Source organism: Pinus tabuliformis, chromosome X, assembly GCF_031772625.1.
Source record: "Pinus tabuliformis cultivar Carrire ecotype Pingquan chromosome X, CPIR1, whole genome shotgun sequence".
Taxonomy (NCBI): Eukaryota; Viridiplantae; Streptophyta; class Pinopsida; order Pinales; family Pinaceae; genus Pinus; species Pinus tabuliformis.
Window position 1 is genome coordinate 1,272,936,356 of NC_142308.1, and position 24,551 is coordinate 1,272,960,906.

General features: G+C 41.7%; 2 pseudogenes; one reads left to right on the plus strand and one right to left on the minus strand.

Annotated features, from left to right (window-relative positions):
- Positions 1-5,072: 5,072 nt before the first annotated feature.
- Positions 5,073-6,627, minus strand: LOC149144631 (sister chromatid cohesion protein SCC4 pseudogene; annotated as a pseudogene).
- Positions 6,626-23,737, plus strand: LOC149144632 (arogenate dehydratase/prephenate dehydratase 6, chloroplastic pseudogene; annotated as a pseudogene).
- Positions 23,738-24,551: the final 814 nt, after the last annotated feature.

Genomic DNA, 24,551 nt, shown 5'->3' on the forward strand with positions numbered 1-24,551 from the left:
ATTCCAACGGACGGATTTTCCGCAATATTCACAGGAAGTTTTTTACCCAAAAGCTCTCTTTTATCACTTTGAAGTCAAAAGGTAAAAATGAATTTACAAAATCCCTTTTTATAAGCTTTTTTGAATAAATGAATTTTTAATTTGTTTATTTTTCACTTTAAAAAGGTAAACTTTTGATGCATTTTTATTTATTTTAAACAGGTATGAGTAATGTTTGAGTTTTTGTGCAGAATATCGAATTTTTCGGGCAAAATTGATCATTTTCAACAAAAAACATTAGAGTCATCTTTAAGCTCTTTTCTGACTCCTAAAATATGAAAAGATTGCTGAGTTTTTCTTTTTAAGCTCGTTAAAATGGAATTAAAAGGACGGTCCACTTACAACTCTTTTCTGACCGTATAAACATGAAAAGATTGCCGGATTTTTGTCGTTTCAAATTCGATATTGGTTATAAAACGACGTGTCCTTGATCGCTTTTTTACTTTTTCGAATCAGAGACACTAATTATGAAAAGTACTCCTTGATCATAATGGTCAAGCGGTTCTCTCAAGTATTATTTTATACTTTTTCGGGCTTGGGAGACACAAATTTATGAAAAAGGACAACCATGGAGTTTTCTTAAGTTTTTCTTCTGACTCCCTAAAATTGAAAAACGTCGAGTTTCTCCTATACTGGACTCGTTAAAATTTAACAGTAAAGGACCTGTTCAATTACAAACAGGAACGGACCACTCCTTCTAAGGGTTCGAATTCTAAACTAAGTTGGACTCATCCGAAGGATGAACTTATAATCAAGCAAATGTTATCCTCCTCAAGCTTGTCAAAAATAAAGAGGTACTTGCCAGAAATGGTGGGGGAAAGAGAGAAAAATGAACCTGTTTGTTATACTTTGTGTCTCAAAAAAACATTTAACCACTCTTGAACACGACACTTTTTATTCACCTGGGTTGGGAAATCCTTTGCCTAATAGTTGATCAAGCCATATTGAAAGTCTTTAGCCAGTTTCTGGGTATCAACTTTGGGTCAATTGTCACCAAACCATCTGTTGTGTCGTTATGTGTTCAAGAGGTCAGTGCAAATAAACCATTCATCTGCAAAATATCTATCATCCATCTTGACCATCCCTGAGTCAGTCCTTGCAACTATATTTCTTCAAACTTGATCTATGATTTCGTGTTGTGGGCTTGCCTACGATGGATCGCTTTCTATCGACTTCAGCTAATTATCTAGAAAGATGATATAGAAATCGTCAGTACCTTGGAATCTGCATGTCGCAATGGCACGTTTCTCGCCTTCGACGACAAGTTGCATCATTGACCTTCGATCAAAGGATTCCGTGAGATGTTTGACATCAACTCATCTATTCACATTTCATGGATTGTACTGAGTACTTTGAGAGCCATTGACATTACTGGTGGTTTCTCTCACACTTGTTAACAATTTACATCATTTACTGGTAATCAAGTGGTTTCTACCATGTTCGACTTCGACACATTCATTCACATGGATAGAATCTTACTATTTTGGGAAGTAGAAATCAAGACCCTGGATCTAGTTTCCACCATCCAGGCTGCGAGGAATTTTGTTATTCATTATACAGTGGAATATTCATAAACAGATGGTTGTGCCCATACTGTGTCTACATATGTCTATACTTATGATGTATTACAAGATCATTCCTATATTAGAGCAGTTTAGTTAGTTTTCTAGTCAGTTTTGATCTGAGTATGGGAATTCCTACCTCAACGATGATATGATCTCATATATATATTTTGTATTGAATGTTTTTATAGGTTCCAACCGGGCTCTCCACAAGATGATCCTCAAAATGATAAAGTACTTCACTCTTCTTAGATGACAAATAATATCTATTGTAGACTTCGCACTTTAGGGGGCAATCCGTTACACAAAATATTATCACCATGACTTTCTACAATCAGTGTGAGTCTATCACCACTTATACTGTCCTCCTATGCAAGTCTTAAACCTCATCTCTTCATGTCAAAGCCTTAAAAATGAGAGAAATCCTTTGAAAATCTTTAAAACTCTAGTTCCGCACTTTCTCTTAGCATTAACTGCGGTCTCGCACCCCTTGGTCATGTCCCCTGCGGACCTGCCCGCTCTGTCTCTAAAGGAAAGTGTGCGGACCCCTGTAAAAGTAAAAAATGTGCAATTTTATTATTAAAAACTCACTTTGGATTAATTCTGGACACTTCTAGAAGGAATCTTGAGGTGGCAAGTTCACTCCTAGGTGGTTCATGCATCCCATAACTAAAGGAGCTAACCCCTTGATGAGAGGAGCTTATCCCTTTGAAGGTGGACTCTATCCCTTTGAAGGTGGACCTGGTAACTTCCCTCCTCTGCACTATAAAATGAGGCATTGGGCTGGTTGCTAGGGAGGTTGAAAGCTGAATATTTTTTAGAGTAAATGCTGTTGGAATTTAGACTTCATATTTGAGCTTGAGAGGAGAGATTACATACCTTTTGATCTCTTTGGGAAGAGACTAAAACTTGTTAAAGTAGAGGAGATTCTTGCTGGACCCTGGGAGGAGCTTGTACAGCATCAAGGCACCAAGGTTGTAAAGTTCTTCTTTGATTAAAGTTAATACAATCAGATTCATTTTTCTCAATAAATTGTCTTCTATGGTTTATTTCATGAATTCCTTGATCATCATGATAAATATGGTTTATTATATTGGCTATGCAGGTGTTATTTGATGTGTGTCTGTTTGTGTTTGCAGGTTCTTTAAAAGGGAGCTCATTTGGACAAATGGAGCATGGCTTCCACAAACTAGCACTGGACTTGAGGTAGGGTCTAAAACATCTATTGGCCTTTATTTATAAATCACAATATTTAGAGAAAGATAGAATTTGTTTGTCTTGCTTGTCGCTAGATATCCATAGATACTAGGGAGATCGGTCTTGTCCGCAAGAACGATTTATCCGGCCGACAGGTATGATAACCAAAATACAAGTAGGTTACCAAACCCAACAACCACAAATATGAAGTGGAAGAGTGTTGTGTTTAAGAGTGACTTGCAGCCATTAGCAAAGGGAATACCCTATCTTCCCAATTTCCCCAACCATACTGGTCAGTACCTCTTTATTTTTTAATAAGCTTGAGGAGGATAACATATGCTTGATTTGTAAGTTCACCCTTTGGATGAATCCCTCCGAGTATATTTAACGAACCCTGAGAAGGAGTGGTTTAGTCTTGTTATGTTTGACAAGTCCATCACTGCTTGATGTTTTAATGAGTCCAACGAAGGTAAAATTCGACATCTTTTTCATGTTTAGAGAGTTTGAAAAAGAGGCGAAAAAGAAAACTCCAGATGTACATTTTCGTAGATAGTCTCTCAAGTCCAAAAAGGTAGAAATAAATTGTAATTCCCTACTTAATCTTATCAAGCAAATTTTTATTAGTGTTTAATTTACCTGAAAATATTGACTTATAATTATCAAGAAATATTGGTATATACCTACATTTGTGAAACTTTAATTTTATTTTATTGATATAAATTTTATTATTGTTATTATTCAATTCCCAACTTGTCTTCTCAAATTTATTTTGGGATAGGATATGGTCTCCTCCCATTTATTCCAAATTAGATATCCATATCCCAAGGTGTCTTTTCAAATCTAGTTTTGAGAAGATATGGTCTTCTCCAATTAATTTCCAAATTAAATATCCATATCCCAAGGTGTCTTCTCAAATCTACTTGGGAGAAGATATGGTCTTCTCCAATTTAATTCTAAATTAAATTTCCATATTTTATTCCCAAAATGTCTTCTCAAATCTACTTTGAATAAGATATGGTAAAAAAAGTCAAGAATACTAAATGAAAGGATGAGGGGGTAGTCATGACATTAATGATAGGTGGTTGAGGTGGATGGGAGGAAGAGACATAAAAGGGGAAGGATGATGAGAGGAGAGGGGGGGGATCCTTGGTCTTGATTTTGTTTTGGAGGATTGTGTTTTGGGGGAGGAATGTGGAGAAAGAGAAGGGAGAGAATGGAGAGATAAATGAAGGAATACAAACTTGGATCTGGAGAGTGTTTGTTAAACTTGGACACACTACATCTGGTTGGACTTGGGCTTGGAGGGCTAGGGAACCTGTGGAGGTTCCCTGGGCTAGGAAATACTTCCTAGTTGGCTGGGAGGAAAATCCAGTCAGGTAGTCAAGAGGAGCATCCCAATAGAGTCAGGAGCTCAGGAGCATCTCAACTAAGCTATTGGAACATGTATTCCTCCATTTATTGATTACTTATGTAAATGGTTGCAATGAAATTCTTACTTATTTAATTTGTGGTAAATAAATTTTAATGGTATATTGTCATCAAATAAATGTTTAGATATAAATAAATTATTTCCCTTCTTATTGTGTTTAAAATTAGATAAATTTAGTTTTTAGTTAGAGGACCCTAGGAGGGATCCTCACATATGGTATCAGATCCGTTTTCAGAATCTGAGGCCTAACAGTGGCTCTCCTTCATGTAAGTATCTGTGAGTAGGGTATCTATTTTTCCAAGTGCTTAGGAGCTGCACCTCACCCCAACCACAATAACAGGTTTGTTTACACAGGTTCACAGGCTCACAAGGGGAAACATGCTACTAGGGTGATTTGAACCCTGGTGGACCAAATAATCACACCCTACTTTACCAATCAACTAAGCCCTATCAACATCTTTGCTTTACTTAGTTGTAGCTACCATACCATATTGGTCCTAATCTACCTTTACTCACAATGTGCCAATTCATTTTCCTTAGATGTCTCGAGCTATTTTGCAGTAACAGAGAGGAAGCTTATAGTGCATGTTTTGAAAATTTAATCTACATCCTTTTTGATAGAAATTGTCCTTTCATCCACAAACGTACATTTTTGTAGCACCACTCAAAAGTGAAAATTGCCTTCAGAATATTCCATAGTATAACATAGTTTTATCAAATAGATTACAAACTGGGGTTAGGAAAATTATTATTGTGAGAAAACCATGGTACTTGGCAGTCAATTACTACAATTCCTGCAGCATCAATAAACATAGTGTATAAGTGATCCATTTCAGTGTTAAATTTTAAGTAGAAGATTGAACCAGGATCACCACAGATCGTATTCGTGCTTCTTGTAAACTGTGTTGCTTCATTTGTAGAAGATCGGAAGCAAAACGTGCACCTGTTTTCTCTCGAAAGCCCACATATGAGTCCAAAGACCTAAAACAGGACCTATTAAGTCCAAAGACCTAGAAGATGACTCAACATTACCTATACAAATGTAAGATATGGCTGCATACACCTAACACATGGCTTACATGCTTTTATTCTCGGTTAGCTTTGTTGCTTCAATAAAGTGTAAAGAAGCTTCATTGAAGCAACCTAATGAGTGTGCATATTGGCCAAGAAGCATTTGAATGGTGTTCTCACACCCTTGTAAAATGGTTGGAAAGTGCCCAAACTAGTCAACAATTTTCTTTAGAGCCTTCTGTGCTTCAAGAAACTCTGTACGAGTCAATTCTATTATAGTTGTGTTTTACAATAGTTGCACAAGAAGCATCAGATAAACACATGCCATCCAAATTGCCCAATGTTGCAAATCTACCTCTCTCACATCCCCACTAATTCCAAGCTTCCCCATCTCCTCTTCAATTCAAGACATTCCTAATAAGATCTGCTTTGCACAATCTTTAAATAACCCCTTAGGCCAACCACATATAACTACCATAAGGTCAACCAAGACATATACTACACTCTTTGGTAATCACTCTCCATTAAGAGGATTTGCTTTTCTCGGACAATTCTGACTTTTCTGTTGCTATAGACCAGGTTGCAATAACCTGCTCTCTACTTTGTTAAGTTCTACTCTCAACTTCTGAACTTATTCTGTTTGCTGCATATCATCTTCCAAGGAAACATCTAAGATATTCACATGGTTTGAAGCCTCCTTATCACATATTCGTAGAAGATAAAATGTGTGCAACAATTCATTATAAAGGTGTAGACCACGACAACATTGACTTTGATCCTCAGGAATTAAATTCCAAATGGCATCACATTTGTTCACAGCTCTCTCTAGATCACTTGCATCTTCCCACTGCATAAGATGAATGTGAAATATCGATGTTGCAAAGACCATCTCAAGTTCAAGATACGTCATTTCAATAGCATGTTGTTGTCCAGTCTCTAAAGCACGTATTGTAGCTTGAAAATCCCCTTCAGTTGTCAAAGCATCTGCAAGCTGTAACCTGAATTTGCAAGACCATAATTTTGTAGACTCCCCTTCTCCAACATAATAATAAGTAGAATAGGCATACTGGATAAGAATACACAGTCATGCATACATAAATTGTTGAATAACCATTCAAAAAGATATGAAAGTCAGAAATACTCATGCACTAAAATATATTCAAGCATTTCATGTACCCATCTTATTAATAACCCATCAAACTCTAAAAAAAATTACTTTCGACCTAAAAACAATCATGCCCGGCTTTCAAATCTCGAAAGTGTAATCCTCCCATCAATCAATAAATACAGAAAACAGTTGCTCTCGCTTCTGCAATTCGTTAAGCGCATAGTGGGCTTTCGGAATCTGTAAATTCTGGTAATAGGAAGCAAAGAATGCTTGTTTACCATGGTCACTAAACTCCTTGCCTCCACAAAACTATGTTTTGGATCAGGATTCAATACTGATGGCAGGTGTCGCGTGACCGACTCCCCCCCATTCTGGCCTGGTGTGCATGTGCAGTTTTATCAGAAGCGTCGGTGTAGAGCAGCGAAATTGATAATGGGAGGGAAGCATGCAACGCTGGCCATCAACGGTAACAACAACCGGGCAAGGATACCAAGTGGGTGGCATAGGGAGACAATGGTGTACGGAAGAAGGTGAGGGTAGCGTATTAGGGGATTCCTATTGAAAATAGCAACAAGAAATGATAAATATGGAAGTGCTAAATTTAGTACTGCTATAAATAACATTTCAGGATGCCTTCCTATTTTAGTTAGTCCTTGAACTAAAATAGAGAACTAAAATTCGAATTTGATCTTAGTAGCTATTTGTAAAATAATTAATTAATTCACCTTGAGTTAATTGGTTGTAGAAAATTAAACATGAAGTCTATGTGAGGACATGCAACAATTTCTCCATTAATTGAGGAATTTATCCATCAGTTAAAGAGATAAGGATGAGTTGTAATTAGTTGGCTCAGTTAACTGAGTCAAGTCCAATTAGATTAATTCAAATAGTTTGTTGAATTAATTGTGAGTTCACTTAGTTAATGCATGCATGCATGTAACTGTTGCACTTCAGATAACTGAATATTCTCTCATAAATAACTCATGCATGTCAGTTCAGATAGAGACCCAGTTGAGATCAGATGGAGGGGTGGTGTACTATCAGTTGTAGGAATATTCCATTGTGAATATCTCTTGCATGTAGAAGGAATTCTTTCCTTAAGGATTGCACAGTTACTTCTTCAGTTTTTGTGAGTGTGATGAGGCCAATTCACACATGTGGCATCACTAGACCCCAAGAAAAACTGTGCAAGGAAATAGGAGGCTTGGAGGGCTTGAGGAGGACATATCTAGTGTCTATTCAGTCTATGAGTTGTATTGTTTGATTGCAGAGAGAGCGGGATAGCTTGAGAGTTGATTCATTTTGTAACTTGAACATATTTCCACTTGTATGATAATACAGAGATTGGGGTTTTAGGCTGAGGCTTTCCCCAGATTATTTCTTCTATGTTATGTGTGATTGATTTCTCATTCTCAGTTATATGTGTTCTCATTGATCTTGCTCATATTCGATTAAGCTTCTGCAAAGTTTGTTGTAGCAGTAGATCTCGTATTTTTCTTTAGTATATTGCATTATTAGGTGATCTACAGTGGGAATTTCTACATGGTATCGGAGCAAAGGTGATCAAAGGAGAAGAATAGTATACAAGAAGGGAAAAGTTCAAAGTTTGTGGTTCCTGAATATAGAAATCGAGTTCTTATCACATCTCAATTTCACCAATGGAGTTCAATGTTTTAAGACTCGAATATGCTCTTGATGGCAGTTCGAATTATATAGCCTGGAAGGATCGATGGAAGCAATATTAGAGGATAACGTTCTAAAGGACTTCATTGATCAAGAAGTCCCCGAGCTGACTGATGCTACTGAATTGGCAGAATGGAAGAAATGTGTGGCTAGAGCAAGGAGAATCCTTCTGGAGGGAGTTTGAGACCACATAGTCTTGAGTCTCCATGGGAAGGAGACACCATTTTTGATGTGGAAAACATTGAAAGACCTATATCAGAATAGCAGCGATTAGAGGAAGCTGGTGCTGAAAGACAAGCTTCGGAAAATCAAGTGTGAAAAGGGCGACACGATCTCTACATATCTGAACAAGCTCACCACCTGTAGGGATGAGCTTGGAAGTGTAGGGATCATGATCGTTGATAATGACATGGTGAGTCTTGCACTCCTTGGTTTTCCTAAGATCTGACATAGCTACCAAGACTCGGTCAATGGAAGAGAAAAACTGCTAGATTGGAAACGACTTTGGTCGGATCTGACGTAGGAGGAGATAAGAAGAAGCATTAGAGATGGATCCTCATTAAAGCAAGATGATGAGGAAAATCTAGCCTTAGTGAGTAAGGCGAGGAAAGGGAAAGGGAATGCGTCACATCCAAAATCCGGTTCATCCCGTGGTGGGAAGAAGGTTGACAAATCGAAAGTGTGATGCTTTCATTGTCATGAAGTGGGCCATTATGCTACGAATTATCCATAGAATAAATCCAAGAAGGGTTCCTCAAAGGGATCTGATGGTGAGGCACTGGCCTCATAGTTTGAGTTGGATTTCTCTCTTGTCGCATGCATGGTTTCATCCATGGTGGGATGTGTGTGGTACCTAGATAGTGGAGCTTCATTCCACATGTCAGGTGAAAAGAATCTTTTCAGTACCTTGGAGGAGAAGGATCTCCAGATGCGGATCGAGATGGGCGATGATGGAAAGTACTATGTTTCAGGTGAAGGTATGGTTGTGTTTCAGAGGGAGAATGGATCCCCCTCACCCTGATTGATGTAAAGTATGTACCAGGTCTGAAGAAGAATCTTGTGTCTGTTGCTATGCTAGAAGATAAAGGCTATGATGTAGTCTTTAGTAAAGGAAAGGTGTTCTTGAGGCATATCGGTACTGGATATACAAAGCGAATTTGGATTTGAGTAAAGAATATCTACAACCTGGAGGTAGACGACTGTGCTGCATTGAGTTCCAAAGCTGGGATGGTGCAGAGCCAAGATGTTGGCGAGCTATGGCATAGAAGACTGGGCCACTTACACCATGGAGCCCTGAAGATTATGCAGCAGATTTCTACCAGGCTACCCAAGGGAAAACTGGAGCAGAAGAATACATGCAAAGGTTGTACCTTGGGTAAGTATGTGAAATATTCCTTTCCAGATTGAGATAGTAGAGTTGGAGCAATCCTAGAGTGAGTTCACTCAGATGTTTGTGGACCTTCCTCTACAACCTCCACTGCTAAACAAAGGTACCATGTTATTTTTATTTTCTCATAGATGTTGGATCTACTTTATGCAAAAGAAGGATCAGACCTTCTTGTGGTTTTGTGAGTTTAAAGCCTTGGTATAGAAAGAATCTGGAAATAAAATAAAAGCCTTGCGTAGCAACAATGGTGGAGAGTATGTCTCCCAACACTTTAAAGACTTCTGCGCTGCAGAAGGAATTAAATGGGAATTGACGGCACCCCATAACCCATAGCAGAATGGGGTGGCCGAAAGGAAAAATAGATCGATTATGGGAGCAGCTCGAGCGATGTTGCATGACCAAAGCCTACCACTGCATTTGTGGGCTGAGGCATGCAATATAGCAGTATACTTGCAAACAGAAGCCCACACCGTTTACTAGGAATGAAGACACCTATGGAGGCCTTTTTCAGGAAGCGATCAGATGTGAGTCACTTCCGAATCTTTGGATCATCAATTTACTGTCATGTGACCAAAGATGCTTGGAAGAAGCTGGATCCAATAGCTGAGTTGGGAATACTTGTGGGGTACACAGATACACCCCATAACTATCAGGTGTACCTGCCTACCAGTCAGAGGACAGTGGTACGTAGGGATCTGAAGTTCGACGAGCAGAAAGCCATGCGGTTATCACTTGAGAGGGAGCTCAAGTTGTATGCAGAGGAGGAACTTTTAGTTCCTAAGGATGAGGAGCCTCAGATTGATGCGAAGTAGCCACATGCAGAGGATCTGGGAGCGGAGACATCCATTCATGCTGAGACTTCTAGAGATGGGCAGAAATACTCAAGGGAAGCTAACAGGTTGATGCTGGATGCGCGAGAGAATGTGGGATATCCATCTTCTCTACGCAGATAGAGGAGGTCGCCTGAGCGGTACACTGGGTACATGGCCTTGGTTAGGGAGTGTGTAGATACTGAACCTTCTCCATTCGAGGAGGCAGTGCAGCAACTAGTTTAGGTTGATGCAATGGTAGAGGATTACGACTCTATCATTTGGAACAGTGTGTGGAATGTTGTCCCAAGACCTTAGGGAAAGTCAGTGGTTAGTTCCAGATAGCTTTACAAGGTAAAGTAGGTAGCTAATGGCAGTGTTGAGAAACATAAGGTAAGGTTTGTTGCCCGTGGTTTCTCACGGGTCAAGGGGATCGACTACAATGAGATCTTTGCTCTTGTAGCAAGGTACTTATCTATCAGATCGATGTTGGAACTATCAGCTCAGATGGGTTGGAAGATCCATCAGATGGACATGAAGACAACATTCTTTAATGGGAAGATTGAGGAGGAGATGTACATTGAGCAGCCAAAGGGTTTCGAGACCTTCAATCATGTGTCACATGTGTGCCGACTCAAGAGGGCTTTGTATGGACTGAAGCAAGCACCCCATGCTTGGTACACTAGGATCAACAGATATTTCACTGGGTTGGGCTTCACCAAGAGTGAAGTAGATGCGAACCTTTACCACATCATGGTAGAAGGTAAACCATTGATCATTGTTCTTTATGTCGATGATTTGATTTTGACAGGTGATGATCAGTTGATACAGTCTTGCAAGGAGGACCTTGCAAGAGAGTTCGAAATGAAAGACATGGGTCTTATGCACTACTTTCTAGGCATGGAGGTGTGGCAGAAAGATGGTGAAGTATTTGTGTCTCAAGGCAAGTATGCAAATGAGATACTCAGGCGCTTTCACATGGAGGAGTGCAAGCCCATGCAGACTCCTCTAGCTGATAACTGGAGGAAGGAGGATGCTACTTCAAGTGAGGTAGTAGCTGCTACTGTTTATCGACAGCTGGTGGGTTCACTTATGTATCTGGTGAACACATGACTCGACTTATTCTTTGCGGTGAACCAGCTGAGTCAAGCTATGGTTCAGCCTACCAGGTTGTTTTGGAAAGCAATGAAGCATGTGCTGAGATACCTCAGAGGCACATCTTAGTTTGGATTGTGGTATAGACGGATAGAGGGAGTGAACCTTCAGGGCTTCACAGATGTGGATTGGGCAGGGAGTCCATCAGACCGGAAGAGCACTTCTGAAGGAATCTTTTGTTGAAAAGTGTGCAACAAGAAATTCTTGTTGGGAATGCAACAAGATGATGGAGCTTAGCAGAAAGGAGTCGCCTTCACTAAGTGGGCCCGCAGGCAAATTATGGCGCAAAGTCTATTTTTAGACATATGGATCATGGTCTATGAGTTGCAGGATGTTGTTTATGGATGATTGGTCATGTTGGGAAAAATAGATGGAATTCTATTTTTGGATCACAGCAGGAGTGATCAGAGTCTATTTTTAGACTACTAGTCAAAAATAGAAAAGTCAAATATTATTGTCTCATAATAATATTTAGACTATAAACTTTATCTTATCCTCTTGGAGCACTTCAGTTTGAGCTACAAATGTGGCACATGCAGCTGTCAAAAGGAAATAAGCTTTCTTTGTGGGTCAGTTGAGCTATTGCATGCAGGACATCAGTTAGAACTCATGTGGTTGAGTTATGTTGATCCAGGTGGATATTGGTGGCCACCTGCCAAGTCCACCGGGACCCCCACCATTGTCTTTCTCAGCATTTTCAGTTTCCTTAATTGTAGCACAACTTACTATTTTTAGCAGTTTTTCGGGTCCTGAACTTCTGGAGCCATTTTGAGGCCCTAAACGACGTTTTTTGGGGAATCTGGGGGCAACATGGGTCGTTCCAACAATGATAGTGCTCGGATAGATCTTTCTAATGAGCTATTGTACGCGTCAAACGGAGATCATATGCCAAAGTTACGACCCCGGGAAGTTGATGTACCAATTTACCCCAAACGGGGCCCACAGTTTGGCGTTTCATCTCCTAGGGTTAGGTTTTGGAATGTTAAGGGTTTTCCATTGTTTCTCAACAATAAATAGGCCTTCGAGCCTCATTGTAACACAGTTCAGAGGCATGTAGCCATCACATCTCTTCTCAGAGATAAGCTACCATCGCCCTAGCTGGTTTATTTCCATTTCTGGTTGTAAGCATATTTCAGTATTTTCCATTAATGAAATGAAGTATTATTTCCGCTGCATCTTTGTGTATATGGTTATCTCTGTAATTTGTTGCGTTCCTGTTTAAATCTGGATCAGTGGTATCAGAGGGGTCTGATTTTTCTCTGTTTTTCTTTGCATGTCCCCAACAAGGTCGGGATATAAGGAGTTAGGGCTTGAACTGGTTGAACCTTTGCAAGACCAGCCTCGCAAATCCCGACGGCCTCCCATGGCGGACGAGAAGAAAGACGAGGGGGCAGGAGATCCCATCAAAATCTTGCTCGAAGAAGCCCTCGAGCGACAACGGAACGCGATGATGGACAGCTTTGCCCAGATCCTTCAGCGGCTACCCAGAAGCGACGCATCGGCTTCCAGCAGCTACTCTGGGAACGCCACACCCTTTAAGGTACAAGTTAATTTTGAAATCCCCATATTCAAGGGTCAGATAGACGCAGATGCCGTAGATAAATGGTTAAATCTGCTAGAGGGTTATTTTTCTGTTCATGAATTTTCGAGTCGGGAAAAGATTGTTTTTGCTCTTCTCAAAGCAGCCCCCCACGTCAAGGACTGGTGGGAAACCTACTGAGAGCAGAAGGATGAAAGTACTGGCTCACTATTTTCAGCCGCACCCACCTGGGATTCGTTCCGGGATGCCATCAAGGAGCAGTACTACCCTGTCGGAAGCTATGAGGATGAATACATAAAGTGGACCACGCTGCGGCAGGTAAGGGACCAAGACGTGCCAGAGTTCACCAATCTTTTCCATACCCTTCGCACAAAGTTGGGTATCAAGGATTCGGAGCAACATTTGATACTCAAATACGGTGGCTGCCTGCACAAGTACATCCAGGAAGAAATACAATTCCTAAACATCCCCTCGCTCGGCGCAGCATACCGATATGCCGTCAAGGTCGAGCAGAAGTTTAAACAAAAGAAGCGAGACTTTGGATCTGTGAATCCAAAGCAGGGGAAAGGTGCCCCTAAACCACAGAACAAAGGACAAAGCCAAGGCGGGACAGCCCAAGACAACCAGTCGAAGCTGCAAGCAAAGAACAGCGCCGCGAAGCCGAGAAAGGACACTGGAAAATGGTGCGAGTTCCATAAGAGCTCCACTCACAACACAAGTGAGTGTCGGGCCAAGCAGTCACTGGTGGCTGAGCTAAAGGTTTCAAAATCAGATGCATGTTCTGACTCTGAGTCAGAACCCGATAAGGGGTATGAAAAAGGGAAGTAGATCATTGATGCGGATCCCAGCACCACTGTTGCTACCGCAAAGATCCAGAAAAATGAACCCGAAGATCCAGAGGAGGAGGAGCGTCTCTTCCACTCCCAGATGTGGGTAAAGGGCTCCCCGATACAGTTCATTGTTGATAGCGGGAGTCAAAAGAACCTCATTTCGGCAGAGGTCGTGAAGCGGTTGGGCTTACCAACCACAGCACATCCACAACCATACACCATTGGGTGGCTTCACCAGGGACGAGATCTTCGCGTGAGCCAGCAGTGTCGCCTTCCATACAACATCAAGCCCTTCACGGATGAGGTATTGTGTGACATTGCTCCCCTTGAAGTTTGTGATGTATTACTAGGACAACCATACTTGTGGAAGCGACATGCTGTGTATGAATCAAGGCCCCGTGCTGTTATTATTACATTGGGAAATAAGTTGTTCAGGATACCAGAGGTAGCACCACCTGCCGCCATCTCTTTGATTACTGCAAAACAATGCAGTAAGATCATCTCCAAAACCAGGAAATTTGTTTTCCTGATGATACGCCCTCAAGGAAAGAAGAAGACAGTGGCCGCGGCCTCCAGACGGGGTCCCTCTGCACGACAACTACAGATGGACAAGATTGTGGAGGAGTACGAGGACATCTTCACCTCCCCGGCAGGGGTTCCTCTGCACTGTCAAGTCAAGCACTCCATCGATCTGACCCCAGGTGCGCCGCTACCCAATGGACCAATTTATCGGCGCTCCATTCTGGAGAACAATGAAATCAAGAGGCAGATTCAGGAGCTCCTGCAGAAAGGTCACATCCATCCGAGTTCATCGCCCTATGGGAGCCCGATCGTGTTGGTACAGAAGAAGGATGGGACATGGAGACTCTGTATTGACTATCGGGCGCTGAACAAGTTCATTGTCCGTAATAGGTACCCGATACCGCAGATTGATGACCTCCTAGACCAACTAAAGGGGGCGAAATATTTCAGCAAGATCGATCTGAAGTCAGGATATCACCAGGTACCAATCGAACCCTCTGATGTGTGGAAGACTGCCTTCAAATCCAAGGAGGGCCTCTTCGAATGGTTGGTCATGCCTTTCGGATTGACGAATGCTCCTGCAACCTTTATGAGGCTAATGAATGACATCTTGCGGCCATTCACCAACTCCTTTGTAGTAGTATACTTGGATGACATTCTGATCTTCAGCCAGAGTTGGGAAGAGCACCTCCACCACATCCGACAGGTTCTCCAAACACTGCGGCAACACAAGCTATGTGCCAATTTGGAGAAATGCACTTCTGGCATGACCCAGGTTCAGTATCTAGGATACATCATTGATGAACAGGGGGTGCATGTCGATCCAGCCAAGATCCAAGTCATTTTGGATTGGCCCTCTCCAACCACTCTAACAGAGCTCCGCAGCTTTCTAGGTCTTGCCAACTTCTACCGCAAGTTTGTGTTGGGGTTTTCTCATATTTCTTGGCCCTTGAGTCAAGTCACCAAGGGAGGGGTGAAAGCAAAATTCTTTTGGTCTGAATCTCAACAGAAGGCATTCAGGGAGTTGAAGGATCGCCTCTGCACGGCACCAGTGCTCGCGTTACCATATTTACAACAACCATTTGAGGTCGAGACAGATGCCTCTGACTATGCTATTGGGGCAGTCCTTACTCAACATGGACATCCAGTGGCATATCACAGTGAAACACTTTCAGACACAGTCTGGAAGTACCCCACTTATGATAAAGAGATGTATTCCATTGTACAGGCCTGCCGACAATGGAAGCATTACATTTTGGGGAAGGAAACGGTCATCCACACAGACCACCGACCCCTGCAGTTCATACAGACCCAAGGGAAATTGCAGAATGATCGCCATCAAAAGTGGTCTACATACCTGCAACAGTTCCACTTGAATATCAAGTATAAAAAGGGCAGCACCAATAATGTTGTAGATTGCCTCAGTCGACCACCGATCATGGCGCTAACCACCGTGCTCAACTCTTGTGGGCACGAGACTTCTGATTGGCCACTTCTCTACAAAAGCGACCCAGAATTCGGCCACACATACTAGACACTCTTGGAGGGTCGGCATGTTGCAGATTTTCACCTCCAGGATGCCCTATTATGCCACCTCGGTCACCTTTGTGTTCCTTCAAGCGAGCGTGCCAAGATGATTTGGGAAGCACACTACAGTCGGGCTGCTGGGAATTTCGGGGTCGAGAAAACAGTGGCAGTACTGCAAAATTATTTCTATTGGCCGAATCTTCGACAGGATGTTGGGAAGTACATCCGATCATGTACTGCCTGTGCCATTGCCAAACCGACCATTAAGAAGCACGGCCTCTATACCCCGTTGCCTACCCCTAGTCGACCTTGGGAATCCATCTCCATGGATTACATGTCAGGCCTTCCTTCCACTAAGCATGGAAATGACTATGTTTTTGTGGTCATCGACAGGTTCTCGAAGATGGCCATTATGGTGGCCTGCAAGAAGAATATCACAGCAGAAGCCACTGCTAAACTCTTCTTTGAACGAGTGTGGGTGCACTTTGGGATCCCACAGTCTATCATCTCAGATCGGGACAGTCGGTTTCTCAACACATTTTGGTCCAGTCTCTGGTCAATGCTGGACACCAAACTCACGAAGTCCACAACCTTCCATCCTCAAACTGATGGCCAGACAGAGGTTGTCAATAGGATGATTGTGCACATTCTGCGCATGTATAACTCAAAGCATCCACGCACATGGGACGAGAGCCTCCCCTATGTTCAGCATAGCTACAACTGAGCTCTTCACAGCTCCACTGGCCATAGCCCTTTTCAGGTGGGTTTGAGATTCCAGCCACTATGCCCCATTGATGTGGCCATGCCACTTGCAGCTACTCACATGAATTCAGCTCATGTCCAGTCCGAAATAGATAAGGCCACCAGCTTCATTGAGCACATCCAAAATATTCGCCAGCAGGTCCATGACATTCTTGAGAAATCAAATGCCAAGTACAAACAACGACATGATCAACATCGGGTGCCACACAAGTTTCAGGTAGGCGACAAAGTCTGGTTGCATTTGCAAAAGGAACGCCTTACTGGAGCCTATCGGAAATTGAGACCACTCCGATATGGTCCTTACACCATTACTAAGGCTATGGGAGACAATGCATTTGAGCTCAGCATTCCCCCATTCCTTGGCCTGCACCCAGTGTTCAATGTGGACCGCCTTCGGCCATACTTTCCACCATTGCTAGACACATCCGACATTGCAGAACAGCTCAAACCCACAGAATTATATCCAGATTGCATGGAACAAGCTGCAACTGATCGGATCATGGACACACAGATCAAGAACACTCGCCAACAGAATATCCAACTGTATCGAGTTGTCAAAGCAGGCCAACTCCTTTAGCAGGGCAAGTGGCTCACCAGGGAACAAGTTCAGCAGAAGTTTCCTCATCTCATGGAGGAGCTCAACGCAATGGGGACCATTGCTTCCTAAGGGGGGAGGAATGATCCAGGTGGATATTGGTGGCCACCTGCCAAGTCCACCTGGACCCCCACCATTTTCTTTCTCAACATTTTCAGTTTCCTTAATTGTAGCACAACTTACTATTTTTAGCAGTTTTTCGGGTCCTGAAATTCCGGAGCCGTTTTGAGGCCCTAAACGACGTTTTTTGGGGAATCCGAGGGCAACATGGGTCCATGGAATGGACCGATGTTGCCCGTTCCAACAATGATAGTGCTCGGATAGATCTTTCTAATGAGATATTGTATGCGTCAAACGGAGATCATATGCCAAAGTTACGACCCCGGGAAGTTGATGTACCAATTTACCCCAAACGGGGCCCACAGTTTGGCGTTTCATCTCCTAGGGTTAGGTTTTGGAATGTTAAGGGTTTTCCATTGTTTCTCAACAATAAATAGGCCTTCGAGCCTCATTGTAACACAGTTCATAGGCATGTAGCCATCACATCTCTTCTCAGAGATAAGCTACCATCGCCCTAGCTGGTTTATTTCCATTTCTGGTTGTAAGCATATTTCAGTATTTTCCATTAATGAAATGAAGTATTATTTCCGTTGCATCTTTGTGTATATGGTTATCTCTGTAATTTGTTGCATTCCTGTTTAAATCCGGATCATCTGTGGAGTTGGATGAGCAGTTAATGGAGTTGTGTTCAGTTTGACTTAGTTGAACTAGTTGTATTTAGTCAAACTGGACAATAGACTAAGTGATGAGTTGTGTGAATTAGTTATTAATTAATTCACTAATTATTAACTCATAAAGCAACTGAAGAATACATCAGTTAACTCAGTGCATGTACAGTTCAGTGGAGACAGGTGTTAGAGGTTGAGATTACTATCAGTTGTGACTATAGTTGTGCATGAGATTTTTCACAATCAAAGGATTGAGTATGCCCATGAGAATTGCATATGCCCAGTGATATAGCCTGTGCTCACGTGATTTCCAGTGTGAGTGATTTTCCCAAGGTAAATAGAACTTGGAACGAGTTTGGATTCATTCATTCTCTTGCAGGATTGTGCAGTGGAGGCAGGCAAAGCAGCGGGGGAGATTTGGAGATCAGATCTGAGTTGTATTGTGTGTAACAGGTGGAGATAGTATTGAGTACTTGTGAGGAGTATTGTACTATGTTTGTTACATGTTCTCAATCAATATAATATACAGATAGTTGAGGTTTTTAGCAAGATGCTTTCCCCGGGAAAATACTATGTTGATATGTGTGATTGATGCTTCTATGTGTGCATGTTATTGTTTCTGCTTCTGTAAATTGATGATCAACGTAGAGGAGATTATGTATTATGCATGTATTCCACAATAGTGGATAATCGGGATAATCTCTGTGAATATGTGTCATATTATTCAAAATTTCTACATGTTATAGGAGCTACATGATTTGTAGAAAAATTTCTATAGGATATCAAAGCAGGATTGATCATCAGATATATTATTCAGAAAGTGTTTACATTCTATTTCTTTAGGCAGATTCTGTAATTGGGCCAGGTAGCCTCTGGATTCATCCTTCTTTTGGAAGGTGAGATATCCGGTGAATGCCCATACAGTCGATATCTGTACAAGAAATACTTTGTTCTCACGAATTTTAGATCAGAAGCGGTTGAGTTTTGAGCTGGTGGAATGGCTCTCAAGGATAAACTCAGAAACATCAAAGCTGAGAATGGAGATGCTACAAATTGTCCGCAGAAGAAGAAAAATAAGCAAGCTGTTGGATTTGCAGCGGGAGAGGCCTTAGCCTCGCAGTTTGAGCTGGATTTTTCGTTGATCGCATGCTTGGTATCAAGTGTGATGGGATCGGTGTGGTTCTTGGATAGTGGTGCATCTTCTCACATTACAGGAGATCGAGATTTGTTTTCTGATCTGGATGAGAAAGATTTTGGAGTGCACATCAAGATGAGCGATGATGGTAGATACAGTGCGACTGGTATCGGTACCATTTCCTTTGAGAGGGAGTCTAGTAAACCCTTCAGATTGAAGGAAGTGATGCATGTTTCAGGATTGAAGAAGAATATTATCTCTGTGGCGATGTTATAAGACAAGGGATATGATGTTGTTTTCAGTGAGGGAAAGGCTTTCCTGCGTAGCAAGACAACTGGAGAAACCCGGAAGATAGGGGTTCGAGTGAGGAACCTTTATCAGTTGCATGTAGATGCTTGCAAAGCCTTGAGCAGCGAGGCAACTGATGGAGACTTGGTGGTTGAGAGGGGCGTATATTACCTCTTAACATGCATAGCCAGAAGAAGTCTCAGACGATTGTGGAGGAGCCACGATTGGTGCAACAGCTTTAGAAGGTTGTGGAGCAGCCACAACAAGGGAAGCTGAGAGGAGATCGAGTAGAGACATCTACTCATACAGAGACCTCCAGTAGAGGGAAACTTCGAGCCAGGTTGGCTGAGGGATCGCATGCATTCATACCTCCAGGTAGGAGGTGGGGTGATGTGGATTGATCGTCCCAAGGAGGAGGGGCAAGATCCTTGAGGTACCCAACCTCTTGGATGAGACCTTGCTACGGGAGCCCCGACGTGGAGTAGCAGGAACTGACTGATTGAGTAGAGACAGAAGCAGATGGAGCGGCAGAGAGAGCGACAGTGCAGGGAATCCCAGGACAGCGCATAGCTATCAGGCTGCAGCAATGCGAGAGGCACAAGTGTTTTGCACAGTGCTAGGTGGCACAGAGAAGTGTGCAATGGTGCGAGATGCATGGAGATGTTGCAGTAGCGTAGATGTCAGAGAGGGAACATTTGTCAGCAGCAGGTAGAGCTTCAGCATCAGAGTATGTTCCTAGCCCATCAGAGTGGTCAGTTGGGAGTGTTTTTTGTTCCAAGTATTGTTGGAGCAAGTGGACCGGGCAAATGTGTTGCATGCAGAAAATTTCGGAGTTACAGGATCGGGTTTGAGAGGAAGCCTTTCTTGTTGAGAGGGAGTGTTGAAAAGTGTGCAAAAAGAAATTCTTGTTGAGAATGAAACAAGATGATGGAGCTTAGTGGAAAGGAGTCACCTTCACTAAGTGGGCCCGCAGGCAAATTATGGCACAAAGTCTATTTTTAGACTATGTCTATTTTTAGACATATGGATCATGGTCTATGAGTTGCAGGATGCTGTTTATGGATGATTGGTCATGTTGGGAAAAATAAATGGACTTCTATTTTTGGATCACAGCAGGAGTGATTAGAGTCTATTTTTAGACTACTAGTCAAAAATAGAAAAGTCAAATATTATTGTCTCATAATAATATTTAGACTATAAACTTTATCTTATCCTCTTGAAGCACTTCAGTTTGAGCTACAGATGTGGCACATGCAGCTGTCAGAAGGAAATACGCTTTCTTGGTCGGTCAATTGATCTATTGCATGCAGGACATTAGTTAGAGCTCATGTGGTTGAGTTCTATGGAGTTGGATGAGCAGTTAATGGAGTTGTGTTCAATTTGACTTAGTTGAACTAGTTGTATTTAGTCTAACTAGCCAATAGACTAAGTGATGAGTTGTGTGAATTAGTTATTAATTAATTCACTAATTATTAACTCATAAAGCAACTGAAGAATACATCAGTTAACTCAATGCATGTACAGTTCAATGGAGACAGGTGTTAGAGGTTGAGATTGTTATCAGTTGTGACTATAGTTGTGCATGAGATTTTGCACAATCAAAGGATTAAGTATGCCCATGAGAATTGCATATGCCCAGTGATATAGCATGTGCTCACGTGATTTCCAGTGTGAGTGATTTTCCCAAGGTAAATAGAACTTGGAACGAGTTTGGATTCATTCATTCTCTTGCAGGATTGTGCAGTGGAGGCAGGCAAAGCAGCGGGGGAGATTTGGAGATCAGATCTGAGTTGTATTGTGTGTAACAGGTGGAGATAGTTCTGAGTACTTGTGAGGAGTATTGTACTATGTTTGTTACATGTTCTCAATCAATATAATATACAGATAGTTGGGGTTTCTAGCGAGATGCTTTCCCCGGGAAAATACTGTGTTGATATGTGTGATTGATGCTTCTATGTGTGCATGTTATTGTTTCTGCTTCTGTAAATTGATGATCAACGTAGAGGAGATTATGTATTATGCATGTATTATGCAATAGTGGATAATCGGGATAATCTCTATGAATATGTGTCATATTATTCAAAATTTCTACATCTTCAACCTTGGTTCAGGTGCAGTTTCCTGGTACAGCAGGAAACAAAGGTTAGTTGCACTTAGCTCAATAGAGGTTGAATACATGGCTGCTAGTTAGGCTGCATGTGAGGCCATTTGGATGCAGAAGATTCTAGTGGGATTGTTTGGTCAAAGGATGGATCCAACTATGATCTACTGCGATAATAAGAGTTGTATAAAACTCTCTGAGAATCCAGTTTTTCATGAAAGGTCTAAGCACATTAATATCTGGTATCACCATCTTCGGGACTGTGTGGTCAAGAGGATCATGTTGTTTCTGTATGTTTCGACTGAGGAACAGGATGCAGATATTTTGACTAAGGCATTTTCAAAATGCAAGTTGGAGTTCCACAGAGATAGGATTGGGGTTACTGATAATCCCTTTCTTGTTGAGAGGGAGTGTTGAAAATAGCAACAAGAAATGCTAAATATAGAAGTGCCAAATTCAGTACTACTGTAAATATCATTTCGGGATACCTTCCTATTTTAGTTAGTCCCTGAACTAAAATAGAGAAGTAAAATTCGAATTTGATCTTAGCAGATATTTTTAAAATAATTAATTAATTCACCTTGAGTTAATTAGTTGTAGAAAATCAAACATGAAGTCTATGTGAGGACATGCAACAGTTTCTCCATTAATTGAGGAATTTATCCATCAGTTAAAGAGATAAGGATGAGTTGTAATTAGTTGGCTCAGTTAACTGAGTCAAGTCTAGTTAGATTAATTCAAACAGTTTGTTGAATTAATTGTGAGTTCAGTTAGTTAATGCATGCATGCATGTAACTGTTGCACTTCAGATAACTGAATATTCTCTCATAAATAACTCATGCATGTCAGTTCAGACAGAGACCTAGTTGAGATCAGATGGAGGGGTAGTGTACTATCAGTTGCAAGAATATTCCATTGTAAATATCTCTTGCATGTAGAAGGAATTCTTTCCTTGGGGATTGTGTAGTTACTTCTTCAGTTTTTATGAGTGTGATGAGGCCAATTCACACATGATGCGCATCACTGGGCCCCAAGAAAAACTGCGCAAGGAAATAGGAGGCTTGGAGGGCTTGAGGAGGACATATCTAGTGTCTATTTAGTCTGTGAGTTGTATTGTTTGATTTTAGAGAGAGAAGGATAGCTTGAGAGCTGATTCATTTTGTAACTTGAACATATTTCCACTTGTATGATAATACAGAGATTGGGGTTTTAGGCTGAGGCTTCCCCCGGGTTATTTCATTTGTGTTATGTGTGATTGATTTCTCATTCTTAGTTATATTTGTTCTCATTGATCTTGCTCATATTCGATTAAGCTTCTGCAAAGTTTGTTGTAGAATTAGATCTTGTATTTCGCTTTAGTATATTTCATTATCAGGTGATCTACAGTGGGAAGTTCTACAATTCCCAGTGCTTTCAGCGAGGTGGCAGCAACGACAACCCACCCTGTTTGCGAGGGGGTGCCTTGCAAGGGATATGAGGACGCTGTCTGGGCCATGGAGTCCCACAAGGCAGATCAGGACATATTTCCATTAGAGGGCTCTCTGGAGGGCAACGCAGTTCGAAACTACGACCTATTGCTTCACCACAACCTGCACATCATGGAGAACATTCAGTTCTTCGTTGATTATTGTTTGTTGGTGGCACCCGGTGTTCGGAAGGAGCAAGTGTGCCATGTGATGGGCCATCCCATGGCATTGTTGCACTGCATCCATGGTATAAAAGATCTAGGGCTTGATGTGGTCACCAGTGAGGCCGTCGATGACACTGTCGGTGCTGCGAAGTTCGTGCACTCTCGTTACCTTAGGGACATTGTTGCCATTGCCAGTTGTAGGGCCGCTAGATCAACAACCTCAACGTTGCGGCCCATAATGTGCGGGATGAGCCCTGGAATGTGACTTAGTTCCTAGTGTTCACCAGACAACCCTATACGGACGACGACAACGTTGGGGTTGGCGCCGTTGTTGGCGTTGACCGCGCCTGGAAGACGAGCATCGTGATTGTGCACGAAGGGGGTTTGGATGTACTTCTGAAATTTCTTTTCATGTTCTCCTTCCACAACATCAGTCTGACGAAATTGGAGGTGAATCCGCAAGGTAGCGCCCCTCTCAGAGTTCTCGACATCGATGCCAAGGGTGGTGCCACCGTAAGGCAGTTCGAGTACATTTTCTATATAGATTTTGAAGCTTCCGAGGCAGACCCTCATGCCCAACGAGCCCTTGAAGAGGTAAGATGCTTCGCCACTTTTGTCCGGGTGCTAGGATTCTATGTTTCCCGCCCTAAAATCCACACCCTTGACCCTTCATTTGATGAATATCGTCAGTTGTATTAGAGGTATCGGTGTCATGCCAAGCATGCTATTTCTTGTTGAGGTTGTTATCTATGTGATTTATTACAGGCAGTAGGCTGTAGGGTTGTTATTTACCTACTGTGTGGTATTTCTCTAGTTTGTATAATTATTATTATTAGTATAGATCTATCTTAATCAAGGATCTAGCCAACGCTAACGAAAAAAAAAAAAAAAAAAAAAAAAAAAAAAAAAAAAAAAAAAATTTGGATCCAAATATCACAAGCTATTATTATCCTAAAAATGGATTTTCACCCAAATAAATAATTAGCTCATGCTCTGCTTCACTCTTTACTTCACTCTTTATTTTGGATTTGGATCCAAGCAAATAATTACCTCACTCAACTTCACTCTTTCTTTTTGGGACCTCCCACCCCTTTGTAGCCCTTTTTTTGTGCATGTATGCATTTGAATGTATTAATCATTTTCTTACAACACCTATAGTTATGCACTTTTGGGTATTCAAGTTCATATTCATCTCTAGAGTATATGACATTGAATTTGGTACATTTGGGTAGAAAGGATTGATGACTCGCTTACGAGTCATGATACTTTGTCTATGGACGTGTTGATATTTTCAAATCAATTTAATAATTTTAGATCTTGCACTAGCACATTTGCTCAAGCCTGCACTAGCAATTTAATCATTTTAGAGCCTACACATGTTAGGCCCCTATGCTACTAGTGTAACCCCTTATTGTTATTAGTACAGCCCCCTTATTATATTGTTGTACCCATGTAATCCCCATATTGTTATTATTGTGCCCCATAGAAGCCTACTATCGTTATTATTGTGCCC